This window comes from Triticum urartu, unplaced genomic scaffold (genome assembly GCF_056163025.1).
Source record: "Triticum urartu cultivar PI428250 unplaced genomic scaffold, HENAU_Tu73 scaffold2, whole genome shotgun sequence".
NCBI classification, from domain to species: domain Eukaryota; kingdom Viridiplantae; phylum Streptophyta; class Magnoliopsida; order Poales; family Poaceae; genus Triticum; species Triticum urartu.
Genome location: NW_028260368.1, coordinates 14,187,517 through 14,202,516, shown reverse-complemented (window position 1 = coordinate 14,202,516; position 15,000 = coordinate 14,187,517). Strand labels below are relative to the sequence as shown.

The 15,000-nt window shown below is 32.4% G+C and overlaps 1 non-coding gene across 1 annotated transcript; it reads right to left on the bottom strand.

Moving 5' to 3' along the window:
- Nucleotides 1-8,966: 8,966 nt before the first annotated feature.
- On the bottom strand, nucleotides 8,967-9,046 carry TRNAL-UAG (transfer RNA leucine (anticodon UAG)). Its single transcript has one exon. It is a non-coding gene; the product is annotated as a tRNA-Leu (tRNA).
- Nucleotides 9,047-15,000: the final 5,954 nt, after the last annotated feature.

The following is a 15,000-nucleotide window of genomic DNA, read 5'->3' as shown; positions in this document are numbered from 1 at the left end:
TTTCTTGTTTTATTATTTTTTTAGTAGTCTTATAGTAGTCTTAGATTTTTCATTTTGATGAGCCTCGCTTTGAGGAATTCATGGAATAATCCATTTTCATGGAATAATGAATTAAGGAAGAAAGGATATGAGTCTACCGCTTACAAGAAAAGATCTCATGATAGTCAATATGGCCCTCAACACCCATCAATGCATGGTGTTCTTCGACTGATCGTTACTCTCGATGGTGAGGATGTTATTGATTGTGAACCCATATTAGGGTATTTACACAGAGGAATGGAAAAAATCGCGGAAAACCGAACTATTATACAATACTTACCTTATGTAACAAGGTGGGATTATTTAGCTACTATGTTTACAGAAGCAATAACAGTAAATGCACCAGAATTCTTGGAGAATATTCAAATACCACAAAGAGCCAGCTATATTAGGGTAATTATGTTAGAATTAAGCCGGATAGCTTCTCACTTGCTATGGCTTGGACCTTTTATGGCGGATCTCGGCGCACAGACTCCTTTTTTCTATATTTTTAGAGAGAGAGAATTAATATATGATCTATTTGAAGCTGCTACAGGTATGCGAATGATGCACAATTACTTTCGCATCGGAGGAGTAGCCGCCGATCTACCTTATGGATGGATCGATAAATGTTTAGATTTCTGTGATTATTTTTTACGCGGAGTTGTTGAATATCAACAACTTATTACACAGAATCCAATTTTTTTAGAGCGAGTTGAAGGAGTAGGTTTTATTAGCGGAGAAGAAGCAGTAAATTGGGGCTTATCGGGACCGATGTTACGAGCTTCTGGAATACAATGGGATCTTCGTAAAGTAGATCCTTATGAGTCTTACAACCAATTTGATTGGAAAGTCCAATGGCAAAAAGAAGGGGATTCGTTAGCTCGCTATTTAGTACGAATTGGTGAAATGAGGGAATCCATCAAAATAATTCAACAAGCTGTAGAAAAAATTCCTGGAGGACCTTATGAAAATTTAGAAGTCCGACGCTTTAAGAAAGAAAATAATTCTGAATGGAATGATTTTGAGTATAAATTTCTTGGTAAAAAACCTTCGCCCAATTTTGAATTGTCAAGACAAGAGCTTTATGTAAGAGTAGAAGCCCCAAAAGGTGAATTAGGGATTTATCTAGTAGGAGATGATAGCCTTTTCCCCTGGAGATGGAAAATCCGTCCACCCGGGTTTATTAATTTGCAAATTCTTCCTCAGCTAGTTAAAAAAATGAAATTGGCTGATATCATGACGATATTAGGTAGTATAGATATCATTATGGGGGAAGTTGATCGTTGAAATGATAATAGATAGGGTAGAGGTAGAAACTATCAATTCTTTTTCGAAATTGGAATTATTAAAAGAAGTCTATGGACTGATATCGATTCTACCCATTTTGACCCTCCTTTTGGGAATAACAATAGAGGTACTCGTAATTGTGTGGTTAGAAAGAGAAATATCTGCGTCGATACAACAACGTATTGGTCCTGAATATGCTGGCCCCCTGGGCCTGCTTCAAGCTATAGCAGATGGGACTAAGCTACTTTTTAAAGAAGATATTCTGCCATCCCGAGGAGATATTTCTTTATTTAGCATTGGACCCTCTATAGCAGTCATATCAGTTTTATTAAGTTTTTTAGTTATCCCTTTGGGATATCATTTTGTTTTAGCCGATCTTAGTATTGGTGTTTTTTTATGGATTGCCATTTCAAGTATAGCTCCTATTGGTCTTCTTATGGCAGGATATAGCTCAAATAATAAATATTCTTTTTCAGGCGGTCTACGAGCTGCTGCTCAATCCATTAGTTATGAAATACCATTAACTTTTTGTGTGCTAGCAATATCTCTACGTGTGATTCGTTAAAATAGATCTTTTTCCTATAAAATCCATTAACTATTTATATTCCTTTTCTTATTTAGTATTTGGGTTGGTAAGTTAAACTAGATAGCTATATGAGTGAAACAAAACAGCTTATAAATTTGTAGTAAAAAGAAAAAATCTCATTTCCTACGTACAAGAAAAAAGTGGAAGTAAACATAAGCAGTGTAAACTCTTTATCCCAAGGTTGATATTTTTTAATTAGTCATCATATCTTGAAGCGGCCAAGAATAAAGGATTCACGATATGGAATTCCATTACTAGAATACTCCTAGTTATTACTATAACTTAATAATCCATAAGAAGAATCCACCAAAAGTTAGTGAAGGGTTAGGAACACTAAAGTACATAAAGGATTAGTAATGGAAAATCTAAAACATTAGAGATTTTTGCCCATAAAAGGAATCATAATAAGGACTTGCAATTTGTAGAAATTATCAAGTAGTACTTTCTTCGGATTCCGATCCAGAGTATGTTCCCATTCACTTGTTAAGGAAATGGCTATCAAGAACGAATTAACCCTTTATCCATTTTTTCTTTTTAAATACCCCCTCCCTGGGGAAAGAAGAATAGTAAAAAAGATATGGAGTGCACTAGAAAAAATTTTCATTATTTCCTTCCTCTATCCATATTCATGCAGAATTGCTCATGAACTAATACCCAACTCTTTCCATTTATTAATTGAATTCCTATAACAAGTAACAAGTGTTTTATTCCAAGATTAAGTTATTACTGAACAAAGAAAAATTTTCATTATATTATAAAGGATGAGATCAATTCGGAAGCGCTTTTTCTTATTCTAGCAGACGGAATTCCTTTGGTCTAATTTAGGACTTTCAAATCTATTTTATTTTATCTAATTCTATCTACGCCCCCGGGGCTAGGAACAAAACAGTCCTTTCCTTTTTCTGATCATAGAGAAGCCGTATGAAGCTAAGGTTTCATGTACGGTTTTGAAATAGCGGTGGGAACTGTGATGTTATCACCGACTATGATTATCTAACAGTTCAAGTACAGTTGATATAGTTGAAGCACAGTCAAAATACGGTTTTTTTGGATGGAATATTTGGCGTCAGCCTATAGGTTTTCTGGTTTTTTTAATTTCTTCTTTGGCAGAATGTGAAAGATTACCCTTTGATTTACCAGAAGCGGAGGAAGAATTAGTAGCAGGTTACCAAACTGAATATTCCGGTATCAAATATGGTTTATTTTATCTTGTTTCTTACCTAAATTTATTAGTTTCTTCTTTATTTGTAACAGTTCTCTACTTGGGCGGGTGGAATTTATCTATTCCCTATATATCCTTTTTTGATTTTTTCCAAATGAATAAAGCAGTTGGAATTTTGGAAATGACAATGGGTATATTTATTACATTAACTAAAGCTTATTTATTTCTCTTCATTTCTATCACAATAAGATGGACTTTACCGAGGATGAGAATGGATCAGTTATTAAATCTTGGATGGAAATTTCTTTTACCTATTTCCCTGGGCAATCTCTTATTAACAACCTCTTCTCAACTTGTTTCACTATAAATAAGATAATACAATAATAGTAAGAATATTTTCAACACAAAAGCTCTCTCAAACAAGAGAAAGAAACATATCTTTTTCATAGATATTTAGAATGAATATGTTCCCTATGGTAACTGGGTTCATGAGTTATGGTCAACAAACAATACGTGCTACAAGGTACATAGGTCAAAGTTTCATAACTACCTTATCCCACACAAATCGTTTACCTATAACGATTCACTACCCTTATGAAAAATCAATTACACCAGAGCGTTTCCGAGGGCGAATCCACTTTGAATTTGATAAATGTATTGCTTGTGAAGTATGTGTTCGCGTATGTCCGATAGATTTACCCGTTGTGGATTGGAGATTTGAAAAGGATATTAAAAGAAAACAATTGCTTAATTATAGTATTGATTTCGGAGTTTGTATATTTTGTGGCAATTGTGTTGAGTACTGTCCAACAAGCTGTTTATCAATGACTGAAGAATATGAACTTTCTACCTATGATCGTCATGAATTGAATTACAATCAAATTGCTTTAAGTCGGTTACCAATCTCCATAATGGGAGATTACACAATTCAAACAATTAGGAATTCGTCTGAAAGTAAAATAAACAAAGAAAAATCTTCGAATTCAAGAACGATTACTGATTACTAAACTTTGATTTTGTCTTTCTGTTATAAAAATCTAATAATTCTTTATTAAACTTTAAAATTAAACTATAAAGAAAAACGAAAAACTACTGCTTATTGGAAATTATTTCTTATTTTAAATCAGACTAGATTTTCGTGATATAATATAATTTATAACTATAAGTTTATACACAAAAAAATACCCTAATCCTTTTTTCCTTCCTTGAATCCTTTAGTTTTAGTCAGTTCATGAAAAATTTTATACTATTAATTTCTTTTTATCCATAATGGATTTACCTGGACCAATACATGAGATTCTTATGCTATTTGGGGGATTTGTTCTTCTACTAGGGGGTCTAGGAGTAGTATTACTTACCAACCCCATTTATTCTGCCTTTTCGCTGGGATTAGTTCTTGTTTGTATATCCTTATTCTATTTTTTATTAAATTCCTACTTTGTAGCTGTCGCACAACTTCTTATTTATGTGGGAGCCATAAATGTCTTGATCATATTCGCTGTAATGTTCGTAAATGGCTCAGAATGGTCTAAAGATAAGAATTATTGGACTATTGGAGATGGGTTCACTTCACTCGTTTGTATAACTATTGTTTTTTCACTAATGACTACTATCCCAGATACGTCGTGGTATGGAATTCTTTGGACTACAAGATCAAACCAAATAGTAGAACAGGGTCTCATAAATAATGTTCAACAAATTGGAATTCATTTAGCAACCGATTTTTATCTTCCGTTTGAACTCATTTCCATAATTCTTCTAGTTTCTTTAATAGGTGCAATTACTATGGCTCGGCAATAAGAAAACTTAGAAAAAGTACAAATTATAAGAATTGCAAATCTAAAATAAATAACTAAAGAATCACAATTTTGATTTAGTAAAATCCATCTACTGCCAACAAATACCTCCTTTTTTTTTTTTTTTTTTTTCTTTTGTTGTGTAATTGTTCTATTGTAATTAATTGAATCGGTTCAATTCTTGCCCTCATATTGAAATGAATCGAGATTGATAAGGAGTTAGTTAATGATGTTTGAGCATGTACTTTTTTTGAGTGTCTATTTATTTTCGATTGGTATCTATGGATTGATCACAAGCCGAAACATGGTTAGAGCTCTAATATGTCTTGAACTTATACTGAATTCAATTAATCTAAATCTCGTAACATTTTCTGATCTATTTGATAGTCGCCAATTAAAAGGAGATATTTTCGCAATTTTTGTTATAGCCCTTGCAGCTGCTGAAGCCGCTATTGGACTATCCATTCTTTCTTCCATCCATCGTAATAGGAAATCCACTCGTATCAATCAATCTAATTTATTGAATAATTAGACTTTTGAATAATTAGACATAGAATCCTCTAAACAAAGGCGCACATATTAAAATAAATAGAAATCAATACTATTTTCTTAGTATTATTTGAGAATATCCATTTTTTTTAGTAGATTATTGCATAGTATTCTTTTTCACTTAAATGAATTTTTGTATTTGTAATTCATTGATATTGCAATTTGAATATTGCAATAATTTATATTGAAAAGACGATAGCCAATTTATTGGCTAATTCGAATTCGTCTGTACAATTCGTAAAATTCTTTCTTATTTCTTATTTATTGTTGAAATCCAAAATTAAAGTCTCTTGGCTCTCTTCACGCTTTCTCACAAACAGATTAAAAAATAGATTTTTTTTTTTGAAGTTTGGATAAACCATTGCTTCGTCTGGTGTCTACAATACATATGACTCATTATAGTACTAATTTCATTTTTACCAGATCGAAAAATTTTATGTTGAAAAGAAAAATTTATAGATCCAATGTCACATTCCGTAAAAATTTACGATACATGTATAGGATGCACTCAATGTGTACGAGCTTGTCCAACAGATGTATTAGAAATGATACCCTGGGATGGATGTAAAGCCAAGCAAATTGCTTCCGCGCCGAGAACCGAAGATTGTGTGGGTTGTAAGAGATGTGAATCTGCCTGCCCGACAGATTTTTTAAGTGTCCGCGTTTATTTAGGGCCTGAAACAACACGTAGCATGGCTCTATCTTATTGATACGTTACAAAAAACTTCACTCGAATCGTCTGATTCCTCTTTACCGAAGAAGCCTGTGCTCGAAATAATCGAGCACGGGCTTTTCTGGTCAAAACGTATCTTGTCTTTATCACTTTATCATGAGTTATTTTCCTTGGTTAACAATACTTGTTGTTTTGCCGATATTTGCAGGTTCATTAATTTTCTTTTTACCTCATAAGGGAAACAAAGTCGTTAGGTGGTATACTATATCTATTTGTTTATTAGAATTCCTTCTAATGACTTATGCGTTCTGTTATCATTTCCAACTGGAGGATCCCTTAATCCAATTAAAGGAGGATTATAAATGGATAGATGTCTTCGATTTCCACTGGAGATTGGGAATCGATGGACTTTCATTAGGATCTATTTTATTGACAGGATTTATCACTACTTTAGCTACTTTAGCAGCTTGGCCAATTACACGGAATTCGCGATTATTCTATTTCCTGATGCTCGCAATGTATAGTGGTCAAATAGGATTATTTTCTTCGCGAGACCTTTTACTTTTTTTTATCATGTGGGAGTTAGAATTAATTCCTGTTTACTTACTTTTATCCATGTGGGGGGGGAAGAGGCGTCTATATTCAGCTACAAAGTTTATTTTGTATACTGCAGGCGGTTCCATTTTTTTCTTAATCGGAGTTCTGGGTATGGGCTTATATGGTTCCAACGAACCAGGATTAGATTTGGAAAGATTAATTAATCAATCATACCCTGCAACCTTGGAAATACTTTTATATTTTGGCTTCCTTATTGCTTATGCTGTCAAATTGCCGATTATACCCCTACATACGTGGTTACCAGATACCCATGGGGAAGCACATTATAGTACATGTATGCTTTTAGCGGGAATATTATTAAAGATGGGAGCATATGGATTGATTCGGATCAACATGGAATTGTTACCTCATGCTCATTATCTATTTTCGCCCTGGTTAGTAATAATAGGAGCGATCCAAATAATCTATGCAGCTTCAACTTCTCTTGGTCAACGAAATTTCAAAAAAAGAATAGCTTATTCCTCTGTATCTCACATGGGTTTCATAATTATAGGAATTGGTTCCATAACCAACATTGGACTCAATGGAGCTATTTTACAAATATTATCCCATGGATTTATTGGTGCTACACTTTTTTTCTTGGCAGGAACCGCTTCTGATAGAATGCGTCTTGTTTATCTCGAAGAACTGGGGGGAATATCTATCCCAATGCCTAAAATTTTTACCATGTTTAGTAGCTTTTCAATGGCTTCTCTTGCCTTACCAGGAATGAGTGGTTTTGTCGCAGAATTAGTAGTATTTTTTGGACTAATTACTAGTCCAAAATTTCTGTTAATGCCAAAAACACTAATTACTTTTGTAATGGCAATTGGAATGATATTAACTCCTATTTATTTATTATCTATGTTACGCCAGATGTTCTATGGATACAAGCTATTTAATGTTCCAAACGCAAATTTTGTGGATTCTGGACCACGAGAACTCTTTATTTTAATCTGTATCTTTTTACCAGTAATAGGAATTGGTATTTATCCAGATTTTGTTCTCTCCCTATCCGTTGACAGGGTAGAGGCTCTCTTATCCAATTATTATCCTAAATAGGTTTGCTTTTTTTTACTCGTCTGCTCTATTAATGCAGAAATAAGTAAAAAAGTATATAATGCAGAAATAAGTAAAAAAGTATAATTAGATCTATCTCGAATTTTTGAGAACCCTTTGATAAGGCGTTCAAGGGGTTCTCAAATAAAACATAAAAGTAAAAACCTTCATTTCATGAAGGTTTTATTTTATGTAATCATTTAGGTGTTAATGTAAACGAACCATAACTATGTAAGCCTATTCCTAATAGATTTATACCAAAATAACAAATCCAAATTATAAGAAATCCTATCAAAGCTATAAGTGCAGAATTCGTACCCTTCCAATTTGGATTTGTTCTACTATGTAAATAAATTGCGAATATGGTCCAAGTAATAAATGCCCAAGTTTCCTTAGGATCCCAATTCCAATAGGATCCCCAGGCCTCATTAGCCCATACTGCTCCACAAAGAATACCTACGGTTAAAAGGGTAAATCCTAGGCTAATGACACGATAACTCCAAGAATCCAAACGCTCCGTTAATTGATATTTGTAATAATTTGGAAATGAAGGGACAGAGGTTCTTTTTAAAGCACTTCTTTTTGCATAAAAATATTTAATATCACTAAAGAAAAATGTTTTATTTAAAACATTTTTTTTCTTTTTAGAAAAGAAATGGAAATTATTTCGAAATCTAATGATTAGAATAGCGGCAGATAATAAGGATCCGCACAAAAGAGTTGCATAGCTTAATAACATCATACTGACATGCATCATTAACCACTGAGATTGTAGAGCAGGTACTAGTATCGTGGATTGATGCATTTCAGTTAAAAGACCCGATGTGGCAAAGCCTTGCGTTAAAATAGTACTTGGCGTAGTTATTGTGCTTAAATCATTTTTAGAGTTCTGTATTTTAGGAATGGTATGAAGAATATACAGGGCCCATGAAAGGAAGATCAATGACTCATATAAATTACTTAATGGAAAATGTCCCGAGGAAGCCCAACGAGAAACTAAGAATCCTGTTATAGAGAAAAAAGTAACTATCATTCCTTTTTCTGACGAATCGCGTAATCCTCCAAGTTCACGAACTAATAAGGTTATAAAATGAATCGTAATCACAATTGAAATCGTTGAGAAAGAGATATGAGTTAGTATATGTTCTAAAGTTGCAAATAGCATAAGGGGAAGGTCCCATTACAAAATTGTAAATTTCGAATTGATTTCTAATCTATTGTATTCTTTTTCAAGAATGCCGCCACTCGGATTCGAACCGAGATGCTTGAGCACTGCTTCCTAAGAGCAGCGTGTCTACCAATTTCACCATGGCGGCTAACTTCAAATAATAGGTAACTTAAAAGAATAATAGCTATTATCTTGGGAATCGTCGATATTGGGAAAGTCCATAAAATTTAGGAACATTAGAGTTTTCATTAAAATAGACTTCGTTTGGTAGTATCGTTTCCATTTTTTTTTTTTACAATAAACTCTTGCTTTGCCCAATAGAAACACAAACACTGCTTGAAAGAGTTGGAACTTCTTTTTTCTAACTTGCAATTATAGAACTAATTTTTTCTAATTAATTTCCCCTTTACATTTTGAAAATTCTTTCAATACAATGAAAAAAATCCAAAAGGGTTTCTATTTAATGATGAAATTAAAATAAAATGGATAAATAGAAAAGGCTTTTTGGATTTTTTAAAAATTTCTAGAATGAAAGTCTTTATGCTCTTATTAATAAGATTTACTAACCTTATGATTTTGGAGAAGATAGGTGGAAGTTGTAAGTCCTATTGTAAGAATACTCCACTTTTCATAATTTTCCTAATAGAATATGAGGATTCTATTAGGAAAATTATGAAAAGTTCATTGATAGGAAAAGAATACTTAGCACACAGTATACCAAACAAAACTTTTTTTTTCTTGTATATATAAGATAAGAGGGGTTTTTTGTTCTAAGAATATTGTACCGAGTAATTCGACACATAAAAGTACATTCAAAGAAGAATCCAAATTATTAAATAATTGGAATTCTTTTTTGATAAGTCAATTCATATTATTCCAAAATCTTATTATTTGTTTGTTGCCCAGAAAAACCCTTTGGTTTTGGATGCTCATTACCGCTCGAAAATGATCTTGATTTTACTAAAGAATAAGATTGTACTATGGAAAAATAAGTCTTTTTCTTCCAAATATTTTTACGAATACGCTTTTTTGACATTGAAGTACGTTTTTTTGGAACTGCCATTCAAAAAGGAAATTACTTTTTTCTAGTTGTATGTGAAAGACATCTATTGCTGCAAATCAATCCTTCTTTCTTCTTTTTATTAGTATTTATACTTAGATACTGAAAGATACTTAAATTTTGAATTATTTTTTACTTCATTTTGTCTAATGCGGATAAGACAACAAGAATTTTTTAACATTTTTTCTTTATATATTTTATACTTTTTTTTTAATAATATAGAATATATAGAAGGGTTTCTCATTTAAATCTATTTATATCTATTTATATATCAAGTATACTCCATATATAGATATATGGTATGGAAGCCTATCCCCCATATAAGATAAGACGGGGGGATAAAAAGAAGGGAAAATGAAAATAGTTAATTAAGTTCAGAATGGTATTCCATAAAGGAAAGGAATTCCAATCAAAACAAAAAATACTGAGTCTCTTAAACAAGACATTCTAAAACTTAGGTAATTTATAGTCATTAGAATTTTAGTTCTATATGAAGTAAGGACTATTCGATAATTTCTTATAAACATAGGTTTTCATTGGAATTCACTCAATCAGTTAATTATGGAACAAGAGAGCTGTTTCATCTTTGTTTTAAAGAAATATAAAAATGAATTATGAATAGAAAGTAAAATGATTCCACTTTTTTTTTTTTATTTTTATAAATATCTTTATTTAGTTAATAAAATAACTTCGTTACCTAGTTATTTTATTAACTTTTTTAATTTAACCAACTAAACCCATTCTTAATTTTTAATTATTTCAATGAGATAAATTTTGGAAAAATTAAGAATTTCAGTATTTTTTCTGATTCTTTTTATTTATTCTTTCAGAAAGAGATAAGAATTGGTTTGGTGAATCGGAAACAATTTTATAGAAAAATTGAAGTAAAAATTGAAGTAAAAATTGCAATTTCTTTTCTTATGGAACATACATATCAATATGCATGGGTAATCCCTCTTCTCCCACTTCCAGTTATTATGTCAATGGGATTTGGCCTTATTCTTATTCCGACAGCAACAAAAAATCTTCGTCGCATATGGGCTTTTCCTAGTGTTTTACTCTTAAGTATAGCTATGGTATTCTCAGTTCAACTGTCTATTCAACAAATAAATGGAAGTTCGATCTATCAATATCTATGGTCTTGGACCGTCAATAATGATTTTTCTTTAGAATTTGGATACTTGATTGACCCACTTACTTCTATTATGTTAATACTAATTACTACTGTAGGAATCCTGGTTCTTATTTATAGTGATGGTTATATGTCTCACGATGAAGGATATTTGAGATTTTTTGTTTATATAAGTTTTTTCAATACTTCCATGTTGGGATTGGTTACTAGCTCCAATTTGATACAAATTTATTTTTTTTGGGAACTCGTGGGAATGTGTTCTTATTTATTGATAGGCTTTTGGTTTACACGACCAATCGCAGCGAGTGCTTGTCAAAAAGCTTTTGTAACTAATCGTGTAGGGGATTTTGGTCTATTATTAGGAATTTTAGGTTTTTTTTGGATAACAGGTAGTTTAGAGTTTAGGGATTTGTTCAAAATAGCTAATAACTGGATTCCTAATAATGGAATTAACTCTTTACTTACTACTTTGTGTGCTTTTTTATTATTCCTTGGTGCAGTTGCGAAATCCGCACAATTCCCTCTTCACGTATGGTTACCCGATGCTATGGAAGGGCCCACTCCTATTTCGGCTCTTATACACGCAGCAACTATGGTTGCTGCGGGAATTTTTCTTCTAGCTCGACTTCTTCCTCTTTTCATATCTTTACCTTTGATAATGAGTTTTATTTCTTTAGTAGGTACAATAACACTATTCTTAGGAGCTACTTTAGCTCTTGCTCAGAGAGATATTAAAAGAAGCTTAGCCTATTCTACAATGTCTCAATTGGGTTATATGATGTTAGCTCTAGGTATAGGTTCTTATCAAGCTGCTTTATTCCATTTGATCACTCATGCTTATTCAAAAGCTTTATTGTTCTTGGGATCCGGATCCGTTATTCATTCAATGGAACCTCTTGTTGGATATTCACCAGATAAAAGTCAAAATATGGTTCTTATGGGCGGTTTAAGAAAATACATTCCAATCACAAGAACTACTTTTTTATGGGGTACACTTTCTCTTTGTGGTATTCCACCTCTTGCTTGCTTCTGGTCCAAAGATGAAATCCTTAGTAATAGTTGGTTGTATTCGCCCTTTTTTGGAATAATAGCCTCCTTTACTGCAGGATTAACTGCCTTTTATATGTTTCGGATATATTTACTTACATTTGATGGGTATTTGCGTGTTCATTTTCAAAATTACAGTAGCACTAAAGAGAGTTCCTTGTATTCAATATCCTTATGGGGAAAAAGGATACCCAAAGGAGTGAATAGGGATTTCGTTTTATCAACAACGAAGAGTGGAGTTTCTTTTTTTTCACAAAATATACCAAAAATTCAAGGTAATACAAGAAATAGGATAGGATCCTTTACTACGTCTTTTGGGGCTAAAAAAACTTTTGCCTATCCGCATGAAACGGGAAATACTATGTTATTTCCTCTTCTTATATTACTACTTTTCACTTTGTTCATTGGATTCATAGGAATCTCTTTTGATAATGGAGGAATTGGTAATGGAATAGCAGAGTTAACCATATTATCAAAGTGGTTAACTCCCTCAATAAACTTTACCCAGGAAAGTTCTAATTCTTTTGTAAATTCATATGAATTTATTACTAATGCAATTTCTTCTGTAAGTCTAGCTATCTTTGGTTTATTCATAGCATATATCTTCTATGGATCCGCTTATTCTTTTTTTCAGAATTTGGATTTAATAAACTCTTTTTACAAAGGAAATCCTAAAAAAGAATTTTTAGATCAAGTAAAAAAAAATATATACAGTTGGTCATATAATCGTGGTTATATAGATATTTTCTATACTAGGGTCTTTACCCTCGGTATAAGAGGGTTAACCGAACTCACGGAGTTTTTTGATAAGGGTGTTATTGATGGAATTACCAATGGAGTGGGTCTTGCTAGTTTTTGTATAGGAGAGGAAATTAAATATGTAGGGGGAGGTCGAATCTCGTCTTATTTATTCTTTTTTTTATGTTATGTATCTGTGTTTTTATTCTTTTTTCTTTCTTAAGTTAAGGAATTTACAACAAGTCTCTTGCAAAAATAACTATCCTATCCCCTTTCTACAATCTCTCTATATCCTTGTTACATAAGGTAAGTATTGTATAATAGTTCGGTTTTCCGCGATTTTTTCCATTCCTCTGTGTAAATACCCTAATATGGGTTCACAATCAATAACATCCTCACCATCGAGAGTAACGATCAGTCGAAGAACACCATGCATTGATGGGTGTTGAGGGCCCATATTGACTATCATGAGATCTTTTCTTGTAAGCGGTAGACTCATATCCTTTCTTCCTTAATTCATTATTCCATGAAAATGGATTATTCCATGAATTCCTCAAAGCGAGGCTCATCAAAATGAAAAATCTAAGACTACTATAAGACTACTAAAAAAATAATAAAACAAGAAAAAAATTTGAACGATTAAATTACTGCTCCCGAATATTCAACTGACCGATTAATTTCTTATAACGTACTCTATTTTTCTTTGCCAAATAAGCCAGCAAACGTCGACGTTTTCCCAAAAGTCTTCGTAGACCTCTTTCCGATGAAAAATCTTTTTTGTGTAATTCCAAATGTGAAGCAAGTCTCCGTATCTTATTGGTGAAACTGAATACTTGAAATTCAACAGAACCCCTGTTTTCTTCTTTTTCTTCTTTAACCATAAATCCAAAAATTTTTCTACCTCCTTTCTTTTTCATGTATTTTTCTGATCAGGAAAAATACAAAATTATGTCAGTTATTTTGAAGTTATTCTAATCTCGTACACACACAAATTTGCAATTATTCATCTACTACTGGAATTTGGATTTATTTTATCGATGCAAATTGGATTTGGATAGAAGGGTACATTCTTTCTAATATTTTAGATAGAAGAAATGTTTCTTCTATCTAAAATATTAGAAAGAATTTTGCTGATTTATTTATTGCTATATGCAATTTATGGAATTGATACACCATTTAATTGATATCATTTAGCAAAATGAAACACAGCATATGCATCCATCTTTTGGCTCGAGAATTTCACGGGATAGAGATATGGTATAAGAAATAGACTATTAAGTAACTCTAAATGAATTGTGGATACATCTGTATCCTTAACATACTGAAACGATTGTCATTATTCGTATCAAACCAATAGCGATTCATACAAGCTAAATCTTCTAATCAATGGTGGGCCAATAATGAATTTTTTTGCATATGTATTAAGACGCTTGGCCTGATTTCGAAATTGTCCAGAGTTTTATATGTTGTTTTCATTGCAAAATGATGGGTCTCCTTCCATAACTTTCCAATTACGAGTACGAGAATTGAAAGACATGAAAATTCTCAATTCTCTACGGCGTCTAGTAGATAGAAACAAGAAAATCAGAAGAATCTTTCTCTCTATTCACTATCATTCCGCGTCTTCGACTTCTATTAGTTTCTTTTCTTCTTTAATGCAATAGCTATAGTTTGATATAAGAATCCATTTCTCAAAGTAATGGAAACCATTCTCTTATAGGAAATGGTTCGAAAATCGCTATTCCACCTTTTAGGTATCGTGAAAAGTGATACCTGTGAAGATCGTGCATTTCAGTCAAATTCAGATCCGTTTTTCGAGTCCATGATATAATATAACCAAATTGGATAGATCTTCCACCTGTTTAGCTAAGAAAGAATAGATACAGAGGTGGATAATAGATCGATATGAAGATCATGAGCTGCCCCATAATGAAATCGCCAGTAGTCGCGAATATCTCCTTCTTCCCTAATCCAAGATTGGAGAAAGAAGATCTAAGAGGGACCTATGGAGAATGTAGTCAGAAATCCATAATAGAGTCCGACCACAACGACCGAATTAATTATCCTCATCGAGAAACTTAGACTACTAAATAGAAAAGATTTGAAAATCATGGCATGGGTCTCC